Here is a 21,300-nt window from a genome sequence, read left to right on the forward strand (position 1 = left end):
TAAGGAGAGAAAAATGAGTCACAAGATTTTCTAGTTGTGCAAAAATATATATGTCACACATAATATGTCTAGAGAATGGAATCCCATTGCTTTCTCTGACTTCATCCCCTTTCAGAGAATATGAAAGTGGTTAAGTAGTTTCCATTTTGTGATCAGTGGGGTAATAAGTTGTCCTGAAAGATGAAGGGTCATAATATTTCTATATATAATGAAAGCAATTTTGAATCTAGATGCCATTTGAAGGCAGGCATCCATAAAAACCTGTCCCTCCTTTGCTTGGAGTTTCACTCCTGTGTAAGAAAAGTACATTCAATTAGAAAAATTTTCAGTAGACTGAGTTGTGGAGATAAAAGATAAGACATGGCTTCTGCCCTCTAGACTGCTTTACTGTAGTAGACTGAAAGAAAAACAAGAGGTGAGAATAACTAATAAACTCTTCCACAGGCTGGAAAGTAGTTCAGATGATACAGATCCAAATAGATATATTCAAATATAATTGGGGATTGAGTCATCAAAGTCTTCATGATGAAAATGATCTTTGATGTTGATCTTCGAGGAAGGTGTGAGTTTTGCTCACAGGCAGAGAGGAGACAGGGATTCAGGTTGGAGAGCCAGAGACGAGGCATATTACTTAGCAGTTGAGCAAGGGGCTGGGGTGCTGGATCTTGCTAGGCAATAATGGAGGATACTTCTAAAAAGATAGTTTGAGATGAAACCATAGGGATTTAAGGGCTGAGTTGACATATTTTTTTATTGCATTCAGCAAGAAGGAAGATAAATTGAAAGTTTGCAAGCAAGTGGGTGCTGGCTGTGGTGGAAGGGTGGGTGAGAACAGTAGCACTTTGGAGGCTGGGAGGTCACTGGGAGATTAAGGCAACCACCCAGGCAAGCTGCAGTGATGTTAAGGAGATGTCAGTTAAAGTGATGAGAAAGAGACTGTGAGGAGAATTTTCAGGCTCAGCTGGTTGGGTATGGGGTAGGGGGAAGGGAAAAGGAAGAGATTCATGGTGATGCCTTTAATAGAAAAGTTCAAAGGAGTTGCTAGTGATTGTGGGGAGGTAAATTCAGTTTTATACTTAGGAGGACTTGTGGAACACACTGAAAAAAGTGTATAGGAGTCAGCTAGAAATTCAGTTTAGAGCTACCTTGAGAACTTGAGTGTGGGAGACTCTTTGGAGTGTCAAACACATAGTGATAATGATGGAAGCCATGGGAAGGGACAGCACTGACCAAGGAAGAATGTAGAGTGAAAGAAATGCAAAATTCAATGACTCTGGGGAGAGATTTCTTAGAGAAAGAATGATAAATGGAACGATAAAAGAGAGTAACAAGAGACAAAGAACTCCATGAAGATCATATAAATTCAACGAGGCATAAGAAGTTTCATGAAGGATCCGATAGGCAGAGCAGAGTAGGTTATGAAGAACAGGGTAGAAAGTAGACTACTGAGTTTGGTTTTCAGAAGGTCATACTTCAGCATAGGGACAGAGACAGAAAAGGTATGGTTGCTGGCTTGCTTAGGACTGAATTAGGATTTCGTGATACTACTTCACTTGAAGATACACTGTAAATTTTAAATTTTCTTCTTTTGCCCTTCTATTGCTATGTGGTGCAATCCTCTCTTTATGATGCTGGCCTGTGGCTCTGAGCACAGGTCCCAGCCAGCCCTTCGATTGTGAGGAGGAATGGCTCTCCCTCTGCAGTGTGCTGTGCTTCCAAGCTATGGTTTTGGAATGTCAAGAATATTTAATGCATTTTCAACCTACAATATTTTGAATTTATGATGTATTTATGTGGGAAGTAACCCCATCATAAATGGAGTAGCAGATTTATAAGTTGCTTCACAGCAGGGCTGTGTGGGAGAGGGTGCTGCTTTTTCCCAGGAAAAATCTCAAAAAATTGGGTATAGATCTTTGTGCCCTTTCTGATCTTTCAGCCCATTTTCACTGAAACTTCCTACTCCTCTGAGCATTAAAATCCCTAAATTGATTTCCCATCATTCACTAGGATCCCCCAAGGTAGGGAGGTCATTCTTCGGTGGAGAAACTCATATTCTGACTATAAATATCTTGCTTGTGTCCAAGAACTTCATCTTCACATTGACACATGGCTTTCTTGCCATGATTTTATGGAACAAAAAATGGCTGTTACCACTGGCAAAGTTGGAGATTATGATTCTGGACTATGGCAATTTATACAACTATGGGTCAAAAACAGGTAAATGTGCCTTCATGTACCACAGAGAGTTAATGAGCCAGTTAGCTAAGGACAGTTTCAAATCTTCTGTCCTCTCCCTGGAGTCTTTTTCATGAGTTCTTTTCTGTTCAGTGGAGTTCCCTGCCTCAATTTCTTCATTTCTTAGAACCATTTTTCTTCAAGAATCATGCATGAAGATATTATGAAGTTTAAATAGTATTTTAGTAGGAAAAATAGCGTGGAAGAAGAAGAAAGACAATAAAAAAAATGAACAGAATGGAACAGAACAAGTACACATTCCAACTTCATGTGATAGATTGTATTTTCTGTTTTCACCAGGAACCGAACCAAATGCCCACTTTCACCTCTGCCTTTCTTTTTATTCTTCCATTGATGTTGTTATCTTTCTCTGGTTAAAGAGGCTCCAATAAATGTATGACTAAATTTTTGGCCCTAAGATTCCACAGATGAGTGGCTGTTCTTTTATTTGCTTTAAAACTTTTGAAACATTTTATTTTTCATCTCTGTAGTGTGCCACATGATCTATGCAATTATTGCCTTGGTTTAAGGCCATTTGCAAGCAAGGTCTTCTTTTGCATTGTGTAAAATATCTGAAGTCCCAGACATCATCTCAGACATTATCAGAAAAGTGCTGGCTAGGCAAAAATGTTGTGTCTGTCACTGATTTGTGGAGACATCAAAAGGAAATGGAGACCCGACATGGAATGAAGCAGTCATTTCAAGTATAAGTAATCTCAAGAACAAACTTTTACTCCTCTGTAATTTGTACAGTTTTAGAAAGTGCCTGGGGTTTTTCCTTGGCCCCTTCTGTTTGTGTACAATTATCTTGAGACTGATTTTCTAGCAAATGGTATGCTCAAAATGAAAGTAATTCATGAGAATGTATTTATTCAGTGACTCATTAAAACTACATTCACATTTTTTACTAAGCTATACAATTTTGATCTTCTCTCTGACAGTTTGATATATTTGTTTGGGGTGTTTAGTTTTGTGTCCTCTTTAAGTTGTCAATCTAACTTTAACTTTTGTTACCTTCATACAACTCCTTTCCTGTCTTCTTTCTTTTTCTATAGCTTTAGTTCTCTACCTTTCTCAGAGGAGCCTAAATTCCTCTTTCAGGAAACTAAGCCTATCCAGAATTAAAGATGTCCTTGTAAGGCATGGTCTGTGGACATTCATGATTCCCTAAGCTGACCCATCCTCCCAATACATAGCATCTGTAATTCTAATATCTTATTATGCTAAATTCCATCCGACTTGTTCTCTTTGAATTTAGTTATAGGAGTACTCGTAAATAGTTTCTCTTTTATGTAGGCTAAATTGTGGCCTCTAAAATGAAGATGAAAGTGAAGATGAGGATGCTCTAGGCTGCCTGGTGCAATTTGTTAGCCCTCCAGGCTGGGCTGAGGGCCATGGTACCATGAGGTGCTGGTATTTAAGACATTAGGGCATCTGAAAACTACAGTGTTAAAAAACAGAGCTTTTGTAATAACATTGAGGATCATTTCATTGACCTTCCTAGAAAAAGAAATTCTAATTTTCTCTAAGAATATGAAGGAGGTTAAGAGATCACCAGAAGAGTTGGCTGTTTATATAAATAGAATAGTTAGACAAGCTGTGAAAAGCCCAAGTATACTCTATAAAGTGATCTATCACACAGAAAGTTTATCATCCCTTCCCAAATCCTTGTTATTAAAAAACAAAACAAAACAAACAACATCCCCTGCCCAGTCCCTTAAAGGTGGGCGCTGTGACACAGCCAATAAAGAAAATCAACTGGCTTGTGCACACCATTGGCCTGAAAACTTGCAGCGTGACAGTTGGACATATTTGGTTCTCTCTACTGACTCTAGTACTTCATAAAGAGGAAGTCCATCATCAAAATATTTAGTGAATTTTTCTCTGAGGTTTCATAGGACTGTGAAACCCTGGGTTGTTTTGTTCAGCAGGAATTTGAGATTGAGTGTAGCTTTAACTTTCTGGAGAAAAAAAGGTAGAGGTCAATTTGTAGCTTATTTGGTGAGATTAGAAAACCTTGGAGTGGTGGTAGATTGCCTTCATGTGCTCACCGATAGGTTATAGGGAGCAAAACAATATATCTCACTGGGTGGCTATGTAGACTTACTGTGTCAGGAAAGCCATTACTTAAAAGCAAATTTGAAGAATATGTAGTAGTTGATTGAGCTGACTTCAAGCAGTAATAAAAAAGGGAGCGGTCAAAACTATCATCCAAAACAGCAGTTATAAATTATAGAAATATTCAGATTTCAGAATGACAATGAAATAGATTAACAGGAAAATCATTTTACTTCGGTTCTGAGTAATATCACTAAGGATGTAGATGCTTATTTATTGAAGTCACACTGATAGATTTCATCTAATAAAGAATATTGGGTAAAAAAAAGAATATTTTGTTACTCAAAGCATCTCTGGACTGAAGAATTTCTAACTCTGAACTATGGAAAGTATCAACATCATCTTTTTATTTTAGCAATCTACATAATGAACCCAGTAATGAAAGTCTAAGAATCTACTTCACATTGTAGTGGAAAAATAGCCAAAAGGAGAAATTTTGACTTCGGTTAGAAGAGAGTGCACGTGAAGTCTGCTGGCCTTTGCCGCATGCAGGACTTATGGTTATTTACTAATATTGTTTAAAAACTATTTGGTCTTAATGCAGTCTTACATTAAAATACAATTTATTGTAAAAAACAAAACAAGACTTATTAGAAGGAGCAGGAGACACCAGTCATCAATATTTTTTTAATAAATATTTACATAAATTGTGTGTAACTGTTTCCCTATGTTGAAATTTGAAAGCTTAAAACATCAGAGCAAATAATCAACCTTAAAATTTTTTGTTCACAGTAAGATACTGTACATACATACAAAATGATTTAATTATTATGTGCCACTGTGTGATGATATCAATGTCTTTTTTAAAAATTAAGACCAACCATGTTTCTGGTATGATAAAACCATGAAAGTAAATTAGGGGTTTACATTCATGTAGAATGTAAACATACATGTAGAAAACATATTCCACAGCATTTTATAAATGTGAGAATATGGTTTTTTTTGCCAGAATCTTCATGTTTTGCATGTATAAAGAAAAACGTGAGTATGTATTTGTGTGACTATTTAGCTGGAATGTCCATAGAGGTGTCTAATTTACATGTAATTTTTATTGTTTATAGATAAGTAATATTTTTCATTTCTGTACCATTTCAACTTTAGTCCAGTAAATTCATTAAAAAAGACACACACACACACACAAAACATACATACACATGCACACACACACACACACACACACAGACCTATGAATGTGTGTAGAGACTGCAGTGTGTCATCAAACTGCATTACGGTGGGCCTTACTCTTGTGACTCATGTCTTTATAAGAAAAATGAGGTTTTTTTTGTGCTGCTTTTTCTATTTTTATTAGTACATATTTGTAGTACATAATGATCACATTCCTTGTGGGGACTTGGTACATGTACATAGTGAATCTTAGTTTTTCTTTTTTCATCTACTTCCTCTCCTCTCCCTCCATCTCTTGGCATGAAGAGGGAATTTGCACAGTCACACAGGGAGAATTCTATGGGAAATTAGAAGCAGAGATCAGAATGATTCTAGAGGCCAAGGGATGCCAAGGATTTCTGTAAATACCAGAAGGTAGGAGCAGACCATGGTATAGATGTTCCCTAGAACCTTGAGAAGCAGCCAAACTGAGCAATACCCTGGTTTTAGAGTTTTGGCTCCTAGAATTGTCAGGGAATAATTGTTGTTTTAATCAATGATTTATGGTGATTTGTTGCGGAAACCTAGGGAACTAATATACATTCTTGTTATATATCTTTTAAAAATTATTGAAATACATCAGATACATAAGCTTGCATATCATTAGGATATTTCATTTGAGTAAGGGAATGTACAAGTTAAGAGAAAAATAAAAGATGAATAAGGGGAGACAAGGGATGAATCTTTTGCAGATGGGAAGAGGTCCAAGGGACCAAGGGTGATGGGGTGGAGAAATAGGTAGAGTGAAGATATGCTATGTACAGGACCCAATAAATGTGAACACTCTAGGCCATGAATATGGATTAAGATTAATAATATCAACAAGAATGAAAAAGGGGGAGAGGAATCAGGGAAAGAGGACATGATCACTCCGCAAGTGATCCCTTTATTAGTCTTTTTTTTATCTTTGTATGAATTTTCTGGAAACTTGGCCTAATCATCCCCAAAATAGATGTTTTCGCTGCTTAACTGTATTCTTTCTTTTCTTCAAAATTCTGCTCAAAGCCCACCTTCTCTTTAAAGCCTTTTTTAGATAGTCTTGCTATGCAGTTCAAGTTGGCCTCACACTCACAGTTATTGTCCTACCTCAGCCTCCTGAACTCTGGGATTACTGCGTTATGTCACCAACCTGGCTCTCAAAAACTTTTGAATAGATATATTTCCTTTTGAGATATTTATGTACTTAGGTATTTTAACTTCTAACCTACCCAATTGAATTGTAAGTGCTGTAAGGCTAGATTTTCTAATTTAAATATGCCTTTCCTGTGCCTTGCCAAATAGGCCTCTATAAAGTCTTACATATGTTGTATGTGGAAAGAGAAGTTGACCAGAAAAAGAATCAAGTTCAAATAAAAATGAAGTCAGATTTTCATATATTGTAGCTGTGAAATATATCACATTAAGTATTATATGAGATGCTTTAATTTTCCAGAAAGCAGAGCATAGACAATTTTCATTTTTTACGGGTTAAAAAAAAAGAGAATTTCTTTGGTCTTGCTTTGACTACGACATCCTTTTTAACTAATTCATACTGCAAGGAAGAATCATGACGGTCTACAACTCAAGGGAAAGGAGGCTAAGAGATTGTCTAGTTAGAGTTCCATGCCAGGCAAGTGATTGCCAATAGTCACACTGTTGGTAGTATGCATGCTGCTGAAGCAACCACAAAGAAAAGTAGAAAGGAGAAGCCAGAACCCTCCATTTCTCCTTTACTACAAAGACAATATGGTGTGATAGACTCTGCTTAGACCTTGGTGTTCCACGCCTATCTTTATAACTCAATACTTAGAAAATGTCTGCATTTCTCTTGCTTCAATTTCCCCAATGTTAAAGGAGGGAAAACAGCTAATTCTCCAAAGTACTATAAAGAAAAATGAATTGGAACTGAGTGTCCCTAAAGGAACCAGCTAGTGGAATGGTTGACAAACGTATTTCCTTACCACTTAACCAGTGATGTTTCTCAGAAGTCTGTGCTGGAGCTCTGCATTCAGTCATGTTGTTTGAGGAGCACTGCTGCTGTTGCTGGTATCTGATAAATGACTGTGAGGTCGGGAACTCCACAGGGTCCCCACAAGTGTGTGCCAAATATCCCTGTATGCTATGGGAGTGTGGAGCTCACAGATGGCACCACTGCATAGCAGAGCTTCCTATCAGTGTTTGGAGAGGTGATTTTTATGTAAGTCACAATACCTCGTCTGTATGTCGAAGACTCACTAAAACTGGGGTATTGTGGTCTCACTAGCAGTACAATGTCTGTTCAATGTAATGGAGAGTGTACTACTTTAAATTAGAGTTTAAACCTGACATAAATATGAATCTGTAGTCAGGCTTTATCAAGGAGAGTTTATAGCTTTTCAAAAACTAGTTTATCTTCATGAGGTTCAATTTCTTCCTATTTCAAATGGGGCTTTTTTGTAGACCAAATGGGATGTATGTATTTGTATGTGTGGGTGTGTGGGTTCCTAACCTACATTTGTTTAACTTAAGGTTCCTATTTGTTTTTTAATTTTCTTACTGTATGATTGTATGAACATGATGTGAATTAAGTGGAAACCATACTTCAAACTTTGATCTTTTCTCCAGCTGGCAATATATGTTATAAAACTCTCCCTATACCAGACAGAAGCAGTGAACCATAGCTCCTACTCAGCCACACAACCAGAAACACACAGTCATAAACAGTGTGGGACAGCCACACAGTCAGAAACACAACCAACCTTCTACAGGGCACTGTGGTGTTAAGCTAGTCTGTTCCACAGGTGTGGTGTAGTAAATGCATTTCCAGCTTAATAATGGAGTTACCAAATGTAATTTCATCATAAGTACACACACTTGCACGCACACACACAAACACACACACACACATACACACACACACACACTACTCACGGCCACTGAAGGCAGAAAACAGCAGACAGACAAGTTTCCTGCTATATAACAGATCCTAAGCTACTAACAGTGTGCCTGTGGTCAAGTCCCTCCTTATCCACAGGACCCTAAAACAGTCCAAATTCACTTGAGTTCAGTTGTATTCCCTTAGCACCTGGCCTGTTTATATCACTTAGGTGAAATAGGATCTTTCCCTCATGTCACAAATTTATTGTACCTGGTAGTCTTTTGAATTAACTAACATGGACACAAGGCCAATACTTTCACTGAACTCTTGAAAAACAAAGTATTTCATTTGGATTGTGACTGCACAAGAATACTTAAGTGATTGAATAGTTAAGTGTATCCAGATAGTTCTGAATTTATGTTCTTACCTTTCTTAGCAAAGGGCTAAAGGAGTTCTAGTTCCTTTAGTTAGATCGCCTTGATTTTAATGAAAGTCACATAACTATTTTCAACTTTGGGAAGCCGTGGCTTAAGAAGCTCCATTCAGACCCACTTATCTTGGACAGAGGGGATGGGTAGGCTCAGTCTCTATCTCATATTAGCCCAGCTCATGCTATGGCAGAAGGGGGACTGAGAAAGACTCATAGTGCTTCCTTCTGATCTTTCTCTGTTGATATTTACGTCTCTGTGTTCTCTCCTCCCATAAAAGTGGTGGAAGCTGTGACTTTTTTCTGACCAAGAAAATATACAAAGATAATGGTGGTAACTTCTATGATTTTATTATGAAAATACTCACAATGGGGTTTCAGGTCAATAAACTATCATAAGTTTAAATTGAAAATATGTTCAGTGCACCCAACTCATGGAACATAGCTTAGCGACACAGTACTGAAGCTATTTATCCTCCCGATTGTGTAGCTGATGGAGAGCTGCACCTCACTGCTGCTGGCAGGCATCACCACAGAGGATTGGATTGCATATTGCTGGTGCAAAAAACAATCAAACTTCAAACTTCAGCGCTCTGAAAGGCTGCAACAGGAAGCTTTTCAAGTTCGAGTGCAGACTGTGCAGCTCAGTGATTTATGGCAGCCCTATCTCAAAATAAAAATTAAAAAAAAGGTTTGAGGATATAGCTCCGTGAGAAGACTACAAGATCATTTCCCCCAAAACAAACAAGCAAGTCCAAACTTTGAAGCACACTTTCTAGTGAGTGCTCTTTCGCTGTAAAGTCAGAAAATTGTAAGTGGAGCCCTCATCAAGACTCTGTCCTGCTAGCAGTATTGTTATAGAAACTCTCTCCTTCTACCTGGATTTGAAGAAGTATGTAGTACGTTGAGGGGGTCACATGGCAAGGGGGCAACTTCTACTTGCTGAGGGCAGGAATCCAGGGCCCTTCATCTTACTGTAAGAAAATGAGTTCTGCCAACCTGATGCGTTTGGAAGTGAATTCTTTCCCACGTGAATTTTCAGAGAGACCTCAGCCTCAGCTGATACTTTGATTATAGCCTTTTAAGGCCATTACAGAGGACTTACTAAGTTCTTCCTAACTCATGATTCACAGAAATTATGAGATGATAAATGTGTATTTCTCTAAGTCTCTTAAGTTTGTGTAACTTGATACTCAGCAATAGATAACTAATCCTAGAAACTGAATAGTTCCTTTTATGTAATTTGCTCTATAGCTATAATCATAGAAATAATTTGCATTATATTTTTCAAGATTTTCAAGTTGCTTTCTCTTTAATATAGGAAGAAAAAAAAAGAAAAGAAAAAAAGAAATAGTATCTTAGCAAGTATAAGCCAGATCTAAAGTACTTTGTTCCTAAATCTGTTCTAATCCTGTAAGAGTTAAACCAGTTGGGAACTTGGATAAACCTGTTTTCTTGCCCTAAGCACAGAGCTTGATACACTAGTGTTTGGGGTTAGAGTAAAATGAGATACTAAATGTTCATTTGTGCCTATCATATTGATTGCACATGACAACTTCCTTTCAGCAAAATATTGTGCATTCAGGCACTTGAATCTTTATTTAATATTTTTCCTTACTACTGAAGCTTTGATAACAGTTTGGCAAAAAAATCCAAATGGTTTGGCAAAATTCCTAGCTCTAGAGTCCTCATAAATCAGGCATTGCCTGGGTCCAGCCTCACAGAACTTCTACAGGCACAAACTCGCCTTGTCTCTCTTTTTGGTGATCTGCAAAAGCCTCCCAGGCTAAGCCCCAGACAGAGGAAATGAGGCCCATGCACTGTCGTTTAATGAGCCAGTCATGCAGCAGCGAAATCAGCTCTTCAGAGGCTGAGACAATTTCTACTTCATAGCACAAGGACACTTAATAGGAAAACATAAAACTTAGCTTGTTTTTAAGGGAATGGAAGATATTTATATAGAGCAAAAGGAAATATGTATTTAAACTCAGACTGATTTTTTTCTTTTCTAAAAATATATTCCTAAATATAACCATTTGTCAGTAGCTGTGGTACAGTTGATCAATAACGAATACTGTTGTTATTTAAATATTGTTGATCGTATAAAATGGAATATAATTCTTGTACTGTCACAGGAGATCTTTGAGTACTAGCTATGAACCAGTGATTCTCAGACTTTGCTGTATATCATAATCTCCAGAGAGCTTTAAATGTTTCCTCGCCCAGGCCAGACTACAGAATTACATTAGCATCTTGATGGCCCTGTTGAAATCATCAGAAAATTTTAAAGTGCCCTACATAGGCTTTCATTGATATTTTAGATTAACAGTTTCTCTGTGTTCACAAAAATCAGGATATGAATTTAAGCCTGTGTGCGCACACACACACATACACACTCACATAATAAGAACAAACAGCAGAAAATATAAAATTTGTTCTCCCTCCCTCCATGTACATTTGTTCTTTTTTCAGAACACTTTAATTTGGACACTTTACTAAGGACTGATGGGACAATGACCTGGGTTCTGATGATCAGAGCTTTTTAATCTGGTGACTCATATAGATACATCAATAACTATAACTTAATAATAGAAATATTATTGCACAATGTGTAAAGTGTTAGGTAAGTACAGGGGAAAGGATTTAATATGTATAGGGCTATGATGTATGAGAGCTTACTGAACCAGTTGTATAAAAGCTTATTCAGTTATTTGATAATTGATTTAAGTCTGAAATGGAAGCAGGTTGATTATGATGAGGATGGGTGGAAGAGAAACAGAGGCTGGGGAATAGCATACCTGATACAGGAGCAAAACAGAATGTGGCCCCTGTAGTAGGCAGGATGATGCCCCCATGCTGAGGCATCCACGTTCTATTCCTTGTGACCCTTTGAATGCACTGCATTACATGGCAAGGGGCAGTCAAGTTTACCAATGGAGTTGTATTTACATATAGCTCACCTTAAATTAAGGAGATTCTTCTGGATTATCTGGATGGATCCAATGTAAGCACTGTGTCCTTTAAAGTGGAAGACAGAGAGAGAGAGAGAGAGAGAGAGAGAGAGAGAGAGAGAGAAGGAGAGAGCGAGAGAGAGAGAGAAGGAGAGAGAGAGAGAGAGAGAGGCAGGCAGAAACAGAGATAGAGATAGAGACAGAGAGAAATGCCACATGCTGGGTTTGAAGGTAGTACAAAGGATCAGGAGTCAAGGGACACAAGTGGCCTCTAGGAGCTGAAGAAATCAGAGTCATGGGTTTTCCTCTGGAGGCTCCAGCGGGTTACACAGCCCTACTAACACTTTGATTTAGACTTCTAACTTCTAGAACTGTGGAGTAGTGGTTTTATAACCACTAAATCACTGAGTTTGGTGTTATTGGTCATGGCAGTAATAGGAAGTTCCATTCAGGGAGCTGCAAGGAGGAAAAAGTGTGAGGGAGCCACTGAATCTTGGCAGGGAAGGAAATTAAACGGGATGATGTTATAGGGAAGCCACACTTGCAGAATGCTGACTGTGCTTTGAAAGCATTGCAGGACATTTGTAGGGAGGAGCGTAATATGAGGCAGGGAGACTAGAGAGGAGGCTAACGTGGTCATTTAAGCAAGGATGTTAATAAGAGAATAGTGCTTTCTTAGTGAGGGTCTGTTTATGCATAACCTTTAGAGGTATTTTGTACTTTGAATTCTACTCTTTAGTTCTTAAAAAAACTGTGACAAGAATAGTGTTCTCATTTTATAGGTGAGGCAAGCAAGGTTTGGAGAATTTAATATAGTTGCTCAAGACAATGTAGCTAATCGGTGGTGAGCAAGGTTTGAGACCAGGGTTGTTGGTTTTAAAGCCTATGTATTTAGTTTTGGTTTACTATTTAGTTCACACTGGCCTTGAGCTCACAATGTAGGTAAGATTGTCCTCCAAACTATGGCAATCCTCCTGCTCACACTTCCTTGTACTGGATTACAGGAATGTGCCACCATGACCAGGAAAAAAGCCTCATGTTTTTTTCCACTAAATTCTTGATCCTGAAAAGAAAGACAGATAAAAATCATCTGGGAATGAAATGAATGAATGAATGAATGAATGAATGAATGAATGAATGAATGAATTTTTGAGGCAGGTTCTTGGTATATAGTTCAGGCTGGCCTTGAGCTCACTATGTAGCCCAAGGTAACCTTAAACTCATAGTGATATTCCTGTCTCATCCTTTTGAGTACTAGGATTACAGCCATGTACCACCATACTTGGCTACGATGATTTTAAAAAGTGGAAGGAATCATGTCTTTAGAAAATAGTCTACAGTACTACAGGAGCATTTGAAAGTTCTAAATAAAAACTGAAGTTCTTGAAAATGAGCCTAGCTTAGGAGGAGGAAAAAGTTAGACATTAACTTTATTTATTTTTCTATACAATTATCAAACCATTCACAACTGTACTGACAACTTTTAATATAAATTTAAAATATTTGGTGCCATGGAGAATTAACATTGTTTATTGGTGAATGATGGATGAGCACTGAGCTGTACAGAAGGTTGCAACAGTCTGTGAAAGTTAACATGTAGGATAAAATCAAAGCCTCCAACCAAAAGTCTTGGCTTGCTTCCTGGGAGCAGGTAAGAACTTCCTGAAGCCCAACAAAAGAGATCACAGTCAGGGAAGTCCATGGGTCTATCTGAACTTCTTCAGACTGTGAAGCATGACCAAAGGTAGGCAAGCGTGCCTTCCAAAGTTTTGCATTCATAAATGTTAGGAAACTTGAAAAGCCCAAGACTTAGTGGATGTGGTTTATTTTGCTTATCTTTGTCCCTCCAGAGCCTACACAGTCATGCTGAATATTTGTTGACTTAAATAAATGAAGCTAGATAAACTGTATTGTTCTAATAATTGTTACTAACTTTTCTTATATGCAGATGCTGGTGCTGAGATCTTAACGCTTTTCACTTATTAAAGATATCCATTTATCAATGATTCCTATATAAGGAAAATCCAAATTGTTAGGTTGTACTTATTTGTAAAGAATACTGCCTGAACAAAGTCTTTGATTAAGTTAATTTAGAATATTTTATTATAGAGATTGTGTTAAATGACATTTAAAAATTTTTATTCTTAATTTTTTTCACAAAGACAGTTATTTAAGACCTCTCTTAACAGATGCTTGCAGTTTGTTGCCTTTTTTTGGAAGAATTCAAGTCTTAAAGTTTTACTACAAATTAAAAATGAGGCTCTTAAAAAATCTCAACTTGATCAGATATGAAACAAAAGACATTTGTTTTATTGGAAAAATGTGTTATTACTCTTACACTTGTGTTGAGTACTATTTAGCTTATGAAACCAGAAGTGTTTTCTCTGTGATCATACAAAGAACTAAAGAGCATCTGAAAAGGGAGGAAAGAGAGGTGGGGCTTCGTCACAGTCGTCTCCAGATTGAATTCACACCAACGGTTTTTAAGTTGGATGGAGAGACACAATCCCCAGAATGACAGAAAAGAGAGTGAGATCAATGAGGAGACGTAGAAAGTGCAGAGCCAAACAAAACAGCGCAGGCTGAGAAGTGGAGGCTCCGTCAAGAGGTCAGAAGGTTGGAGATACTGAGGTAAAGAGAAATGACAGGCGCCTGAGATGGAGAAATTCTGCTCACTGATGGCATGGATCAATACGAAGGAGGCTGCTGAAATACCTCCTCCCGTGGATGTTATCACTCACCTGTCCAAGACCATTTGTCCTCATCTTTCAGTATTCTCAGCGTACATGATTTCCAGCTTAGGGTATGCATCCAGAGTTTGTTCAGTGCTGAGGCTAATTGAATACTGTAGTTCCTGACATGGAATACATTAGCACACATTTCCAGAGAGTTCAGAGGTCCTCAAGAAAGAGGTCAGTGGCTCCCAAATGCTGTCTCTGAGACTAGCAGTGTCAGAATTACCGAGAAAGTATATATACATGAATAGCTCTATAGTTCCTATTCCTGGAGATTCTGAAGGTGCACAGGCATTTAGACTCTATAAAGCCCCTCGGGGGATGCCAGTGGAGGGCATGGTAAGCTGTTTCTACAAGGGGCAAGGAAACTTTTCACAGTCTGATGGTCACATGTCTCTCTGTTGTTGTTACTGTGCTTTGCCATCTAGTATAGAAGCACCCAGAACACACATGAACCTGTGAGTGTGGCTGGGTCTCAATAAAACTTTATTTACAGAAACAGGCAGCAGGTTCTGCAAAAAGTTTGACATAGATATATATGATCTAAACATTCTATTCATAGATATTTACCACTCCCCTAAAGGAAAGCCAGAACTCAAAAGCGTATGTTCATATGTTCATAGCAGTGTTATTCACAATGTAGCCCACAGGTGGAAGTGACATAAGTGACCATTAGAATGGAAAAAGTATACATACATGCAGAAGAAGACTGTTCAGCCTTAAAAAGGAGGGAAATCTTACTGCAGGCTTCAACATGGATGAACGTGGGGGATATTATATTAAGTGAAATAAGCCAGAACAAAGGGAGGAATATACATAATTCCACTTATATAAGGTATGTAAAATATTCATATTCAGATGGAGAAAGAAGAACAATACTTCCAGGAATTGAAGATAAGGGAAGGGTGAAGAATTGTGGTTTAATGGGTGTGGTGTTTCAGTTTTAGATGGTGAAAAAGTTCTAAAGGTGCATGGTGGTGGCGGCTGTACCACACAGTAGATGTATTTGATGCTACTGACACAACACTTGAGGAAACTGGAACGGTGAACCTCATGTGTGTAGTTTACTTCTGTACAAATATAAATTGATACAAGCATAATTATGGCTATAAAACAAGTCAAACACCAAAGCAGACAGTAGGAGGCAAAGGTTCAGCCCTTGACTATAATTTTCGATTCTATGGTCATAGCACAGCCAGGATACAGAATCACCATCAGCAGGTCATTTCCTTTTGGAGGGAGATTGTCAGCCAAACCATCTGCTTTTCTTTGATTGGAAATTATTTTCAGAAATAGAAATTCCTGGTGTTTGACAACCTGAAATTCTTGCAATGTTTATGATAAACAGTTCCTCTTAATGTCATAGTCAGATCAAATGACATTTTATATTATTGTGGTCTACTCCAATCCTCCATGATTGACCTGCCACTAAATTCTATACTAGGTCTTTCCCTGGAGAGAAATTCCAATGTGTTATTTACTTTCATATTATTTCCCCACCTGTCATCCATCCATCTATTATCTATCTGTCTATCTATCTATCTATCTATCTATCTATCTATCTATCTATCTATCCTTCATCCCATTTCTTTCTATTTTTTCCCACCCTACCTCTAGCTTTGGATTCTTATGGTAGCTAAATTACTTTTATTTCATACAGAAGAGCAAGCAAGGCATTAAATGTGCCCTCCACTCCAGTTCACAGAGTAGGCAGAAGACTTGAGGGTTCCTCTCAAGCTACTTACTATTGGGCTTTAGAATACAAGTCTTCCTCTTTTTATGGAAACATGAAGAGCTTGTAATGAACATTTTCCTTCTAAATTCTAATGATTTACTTGTCTTTCTCCAATAAGAATTTAAAGATCAAAGTGCTGTCCAGTTAATGTATTTCTATGAATTAATGAGGCTTAATATTTAATATGTTCCAATGATAGGAGTTTTAGCTATAGAACTTTAGCAAAATTTCAAACTTCAGTGGCTGAAAGATAATTTGAAATGCAAATGTATTTTTCTACTCAGATTCATATGTTTTATTCCTTCAGTTTTTGACCAAACATCTCAGAGAAGTCACAAAACAGCATGTCTAATAGTTCTGGAAAGTAATGCATTTAGTATCAAGGTTATAGATTAATACTTAAAGCCATCTACTTTTTAGGTTCATAGCAAAAACACATAGTGAACCTGAGATTGGTATAAAATAGTCTATCTTTGAAAACGGAACTTAATCAATTAGTAGTTTTTAGTTACACTTTATAGGTCTGACTGAACATGGTTGAATATAGTTTATTTTCTACATGTGTATCTGAAATACTTATGCATCTCAAATTCCCTCTTAAAAGTCTACAATAATTCATGTTGTGTGTGTGTGTGTGTGTGTGTGTGTGTGTGTCCTGAGTGTGGAATTATTGCTCAGAAGCTTCTTATGACAGCGGTGAGAGTTAACACATCTTTCTATGCATTACATGCAGTAAGCTTAGATGCTGTTATGGACTAAATGTGCCCCCAATTTCACATTCAGAAACCCAATGCTCACTGTGATGGGATTAGGAAGTGAGGCTTTTGAGAGGTGTTTAGGTGATAGCAGCAGAGTCCTTAGGAATGAGATTTATGGCCCCAGTAGGAACTAAAGAGACCAGAATTCTCCCCTACCACTATGTGAGGACACGATGAAAATGTATCATTTATGGCTGGGGAAAAGGCCCTTGGTGCATGTCAGATTTACCAGTACCTTGATCTTGGACATCCACACTCCAGAATGATGGGGATTATATGCTCATAAAGCATCTAGTATATGACATTTTGTTGTAGCTCCCTGAAGAAACTAATATATGTACCTAACCTAATGATGGTCTTGCCTTCATTTTCACAGTGGGGTCCTGAAATGACACACATTACACAGCTCTGAGATAGTCCTCCCAGAGCTGACTATTGTTTTCCAATACATTTTCCCCAGGGACCTATCTATAGTGGTAGTTTCACCATCCGAATGATCTGTGGTCTATGCAGATTGACATGATTTATCAATTTGTATATTTACACGAGTAAGAATCACTGTTGCCCTCTGTGCCATGCTGGGAGATGAAAAAGGCATGAGTGCAGAAATAAGGAGCCTGCCCTGCTCACAGGTGGTAAAAATATAAAGGAGCAAGGTGGTCAGCGATGCAGGGATGAGACAGGAGAAGTCAGAAGCACAGCAGTGATACCGTGCACTGTGAGAGTGCCTCCTGTATGCCAGATCTGTGCCAAATGCTTATCAGACTCAAACTTTTTAGTCCTGAACAATACCATGCAGTTCTTTGATTTTGGCTATTTTATAGGGAGGTTGAATAACCATAATTAGCAAACTACTGGTTGATAAAATTGGAGTTCACATTCAGAGTTTACCTGAACTGTATTTTAAGGTTCCAAGCTGGATGCTTTCTAGTAGAATGCTGCCACTGTCTATCATCGTTTGGGCGGCTCACTACTGGTGTTAGTGCCTTAGAAAAGGAGTTAGTGCCTTAGGATGCCAGCTGAAAAGGATGTATCATAGAAGGACCGAGTGTAGACTGGACATAAATCCTAACTCAAAGAAGCCAGTATTGACAAACAAGTCTATGGGAATTGATTAACTTCTCACATTTCTCATTGCTTAACTTCGTTTTTCTATGTAGGAATGAGTGTAATTATATAGTTTGTGGTTCTATCATTAGAATTAAATGCCATAATACATGAAAAGTGCCTTGCTTAGTAGTTGGCAGAAAGCATAGGAACTTTATAAAAACAATTTGAATTTAATGACAATTAAAATGAGATGTGCCCAGATAACTACAAACTCAAAAGTTACTCCCCCATTTGGCTCTGTATGAGTAAGTGATTGATAATCATTCTTCATATTATGTAATGATTATTTGTTTGAATAAGGGACATGGAAATTGTGAACTAAAGTCAACACCAATAAAACTGAAAGGAAAGAAAATTATACAAATGTCTTCTGAGTAATCTAACCCATCACTGACTTTTTGGTAACAGCAAGAGCACATAAATAGCATAATTTAAATTGCCTTTCAAATCATAACAATAATTTTCAGTGTTTCAGAGAATGATTCCTTCTCTAAAGATTTCTGAGTGCATTGCTAAAATATCTTAAAAATTCACAAGGCAGATTCAGATTATCGTCATCCCATTACTCTTTCTTTGTCTAAGAGGCTCTGGCAAATCCAAATATTCATGTGCTTCTTTTAGATCATCAAACAAATATTGTTAGGTTCTGGTTCCAGAACATTAACTGAAAATTTACTTGTAGGTTTTATGATTTTTTTAATAAAGGGACCATTTCACAGATGACAGAAAAATGTCTTGAAGCTCACTCTGCTGTAATAGGAAAGATGTTTCTGTCTTGCCCAAAGCAAGCTTCTAGGGCCATCTTTGTGGCTCAGAGATTTAAGAGTCAGTGACAGGTTGCCAAGAGATCTGGGCTGGAGGACATACATGCAGCTTCTTCCAACCCTGGAAAGTGGTCGACCCAGCCCAAGCATATTGTTGGTGTTTTATTAAAAGGGTTGATTTGGGGAATGTTGTGTTTGCCATGCAGTGTCATGCCTTGAAGCCTTGATTTCCAGCCTTTATTTATATGCCTAATTGTTGCTATGGAAATTCAATATTTAAAGAGGTAATTATTGCTGATCTTGTTGCATGTGTCCATTTCTGATGTCCAGCTGTTAGCTCTTTAGCTCCAGTCTAGCAGATTAATTACTGCTATTGATTACTTTGAGCTTCTCTCTTCACACCTGCAGTCTGTGTAATTAGCTGGTGGCCTCCTCTGAAAATTAGGAGCAGTTTCATTCTGGCACTTTGCCATTTCCCAGTCACGTGCAGTGCACTGATGAACAAAAGCAAATCTATTTTAAATAGAGATATCTGGGTAATGAACTCTTTGTGTTTTTGAACTATCCGTGGATAATTCAAATTACCCTCTGTTAGCAAATATTGTACCTCATTTGATGACTATCTGCAAGGAAAGTATTCCAAAACACTGGTTTCTATTCCCATTTCTACCTTGCAGAAATTTGCTCCTGTGTGTGGTTTAAAAAAATCAAAACAACTTTCTAATTCTGCTGCTGAGAGTATTGGGGTACTGAAATAGGTTTCCTAATGGAGCCCAGTGGAAGCAGCCAAGTCTGCACTGTTGAGTTTTCCAAGCATTCAGGTATCAATATTCATCCTTTCTTTGGATTCACATTCCTACTCAGAAAAATCTCCATTCTTGGGAGTCATTGATGTGTACAGGAAATAAAAAGTTCCCTATTAAAAATAATTTAGCCAGAGGTATGAAAGTAGTATTAGAAGAGTCTTTAATTTTTTCTCCCCAGCTTGACTTTGGTTAGTAAATTGTTTTTCCTCTATGCTCATTGCAAAGTAAGACTAGCATGTCAAGCATGAGTTCTACATTGGATGTCTTGTGATAGTACTTTGTCATCTGTTGTAGGTTATAGCCTATGCATACAAGGAATGCAAGTTGGTAGTGGAATTGGAGGTGGACTTCCCACATAATGACATGCAGTGATTTCTAGCATGGCCAGCTGTTCCTTTCCATGCCAAGATGGTCCCACTAATATCCCTTTTAGCTGTTTAACTTGTGTTGAGTTATTATCCTAAAGGTTATTGCTTATCATAGGAAAAAAATAGTGTTTTCCTCCTGCCCATCACATGCATCTGCCAACTTTCACTTGATGCTTCAAGTGGGTAAGTATGTCCTAAAGCCCACTTAGAACATGGAAGGGAAAAAGTTGAGAATGCTATCATTTGTCAGGACAACAGAAGTATCATTCCACTTAATGTCAAGCCCAGATGTTTGGTTGGATTATATCAATGTGGACATGCTCAATCCACTCCAAGACAGCTCCTTTGGAGGCAAGAAAATAGGACCCCTTGAGATGCAGGACATCAGGTAGGAGATGAGTATTTAGTGGAAGAATGCAAAGAGTAGGGGCATTCACTCATCAACTCAGTGAAGCTTTGGGATGTCTAATGGGGAGGCTGAACAACGGCCCTTTGACCAGAAGGTCCCCAGCTGGAATCTCATCGTTTCCACTGTTTCCAGATTAAAATTTAAATTGTGTGCTGCCATTTGGAGGCCTTCTGGGCAGGGTCTCACAGAGTCACCAGTTATTAGGAAAGGCTCCTATTATCACAACCTTAAAAGCTATTTGAACAGCAGCCTAATGTGATTGTGATTTCCAAGGCCCATTTGCTGTTATTGCTGCTCTGTTCGGATGTGAGTGGAAGTAACTAACCAGAGTCGCCCTCTCATAGTACCAGAGAGGAGGGTCAGAGACACCAGAGAAAGATTTAGCTGCTCGTAAATAACAAATTCACCCAAAATAAACAATCTCTTGCTGCTGCCATTTGGACAAGGTCATCTCTAATTCTGGCAGATAACAACACTCTTTCCCTTATAGGAGAGCAAACTTTAGAAACTCGTATTAACTATAATTTCAACTCAGCTCGAAATAGGAAAATTTTGAAAACATAATTTTGATGGGCTACTACACTAAGATCCTTACGTATGTTGTTTTCCTATGAGAGCCATCACAAAATTAAACCTGGTCACCTTGTATATGAGACTGCACATGATGGATGTGTCATGAAGTTAGGCTTGATGCAGATTTCTGGTGTATACAGTTCTTTAGCCTTTGATTTTTCAGCCCTAGAAGAAAAGAAATGATAAATATCTTACTATGTTTTTTAAACCTGATTTTAAAAGCCAGATAAGTTTTTTTTTAAAATACCATGATAAAAATGGAGGTATTTAACATCTTATTATATCACCTTTGAATGCACTAAAAGCTAACT

The 21,300-nt window shown here is 37.8% G+C and overlaps 1 pseudogene; it reads left to right on the plus strand.

The window, feature by feature from the left end:
• Positions 1-2,140: 2,140 nt before the first annotated feature.
• Positions 2,141-4,400, plus strand: LOC100731830 (KATNB1-like protein 1; annotated as a pseudogene).
• Positions 4,401-21,300: the final 16,900 nt, after the last annotated feature.

Source organism: Cavia porcellus, unplaced genomic scaffold, assembly GCF_034190915.1.
Source record: "Cavia porcellus strain 051 isolate PalLab524CR breed Dunkin Hartley unplaced genomic scaffold, mCavPor4.1 scaffold_13, whole genome shotgun sequence".
Classification (NCBI taxonomy): Eukaryota; Metazoa; Chordata; class Mammalia; order Rodentia; family Caviidae; genus Cavia; species Cavia porcellus.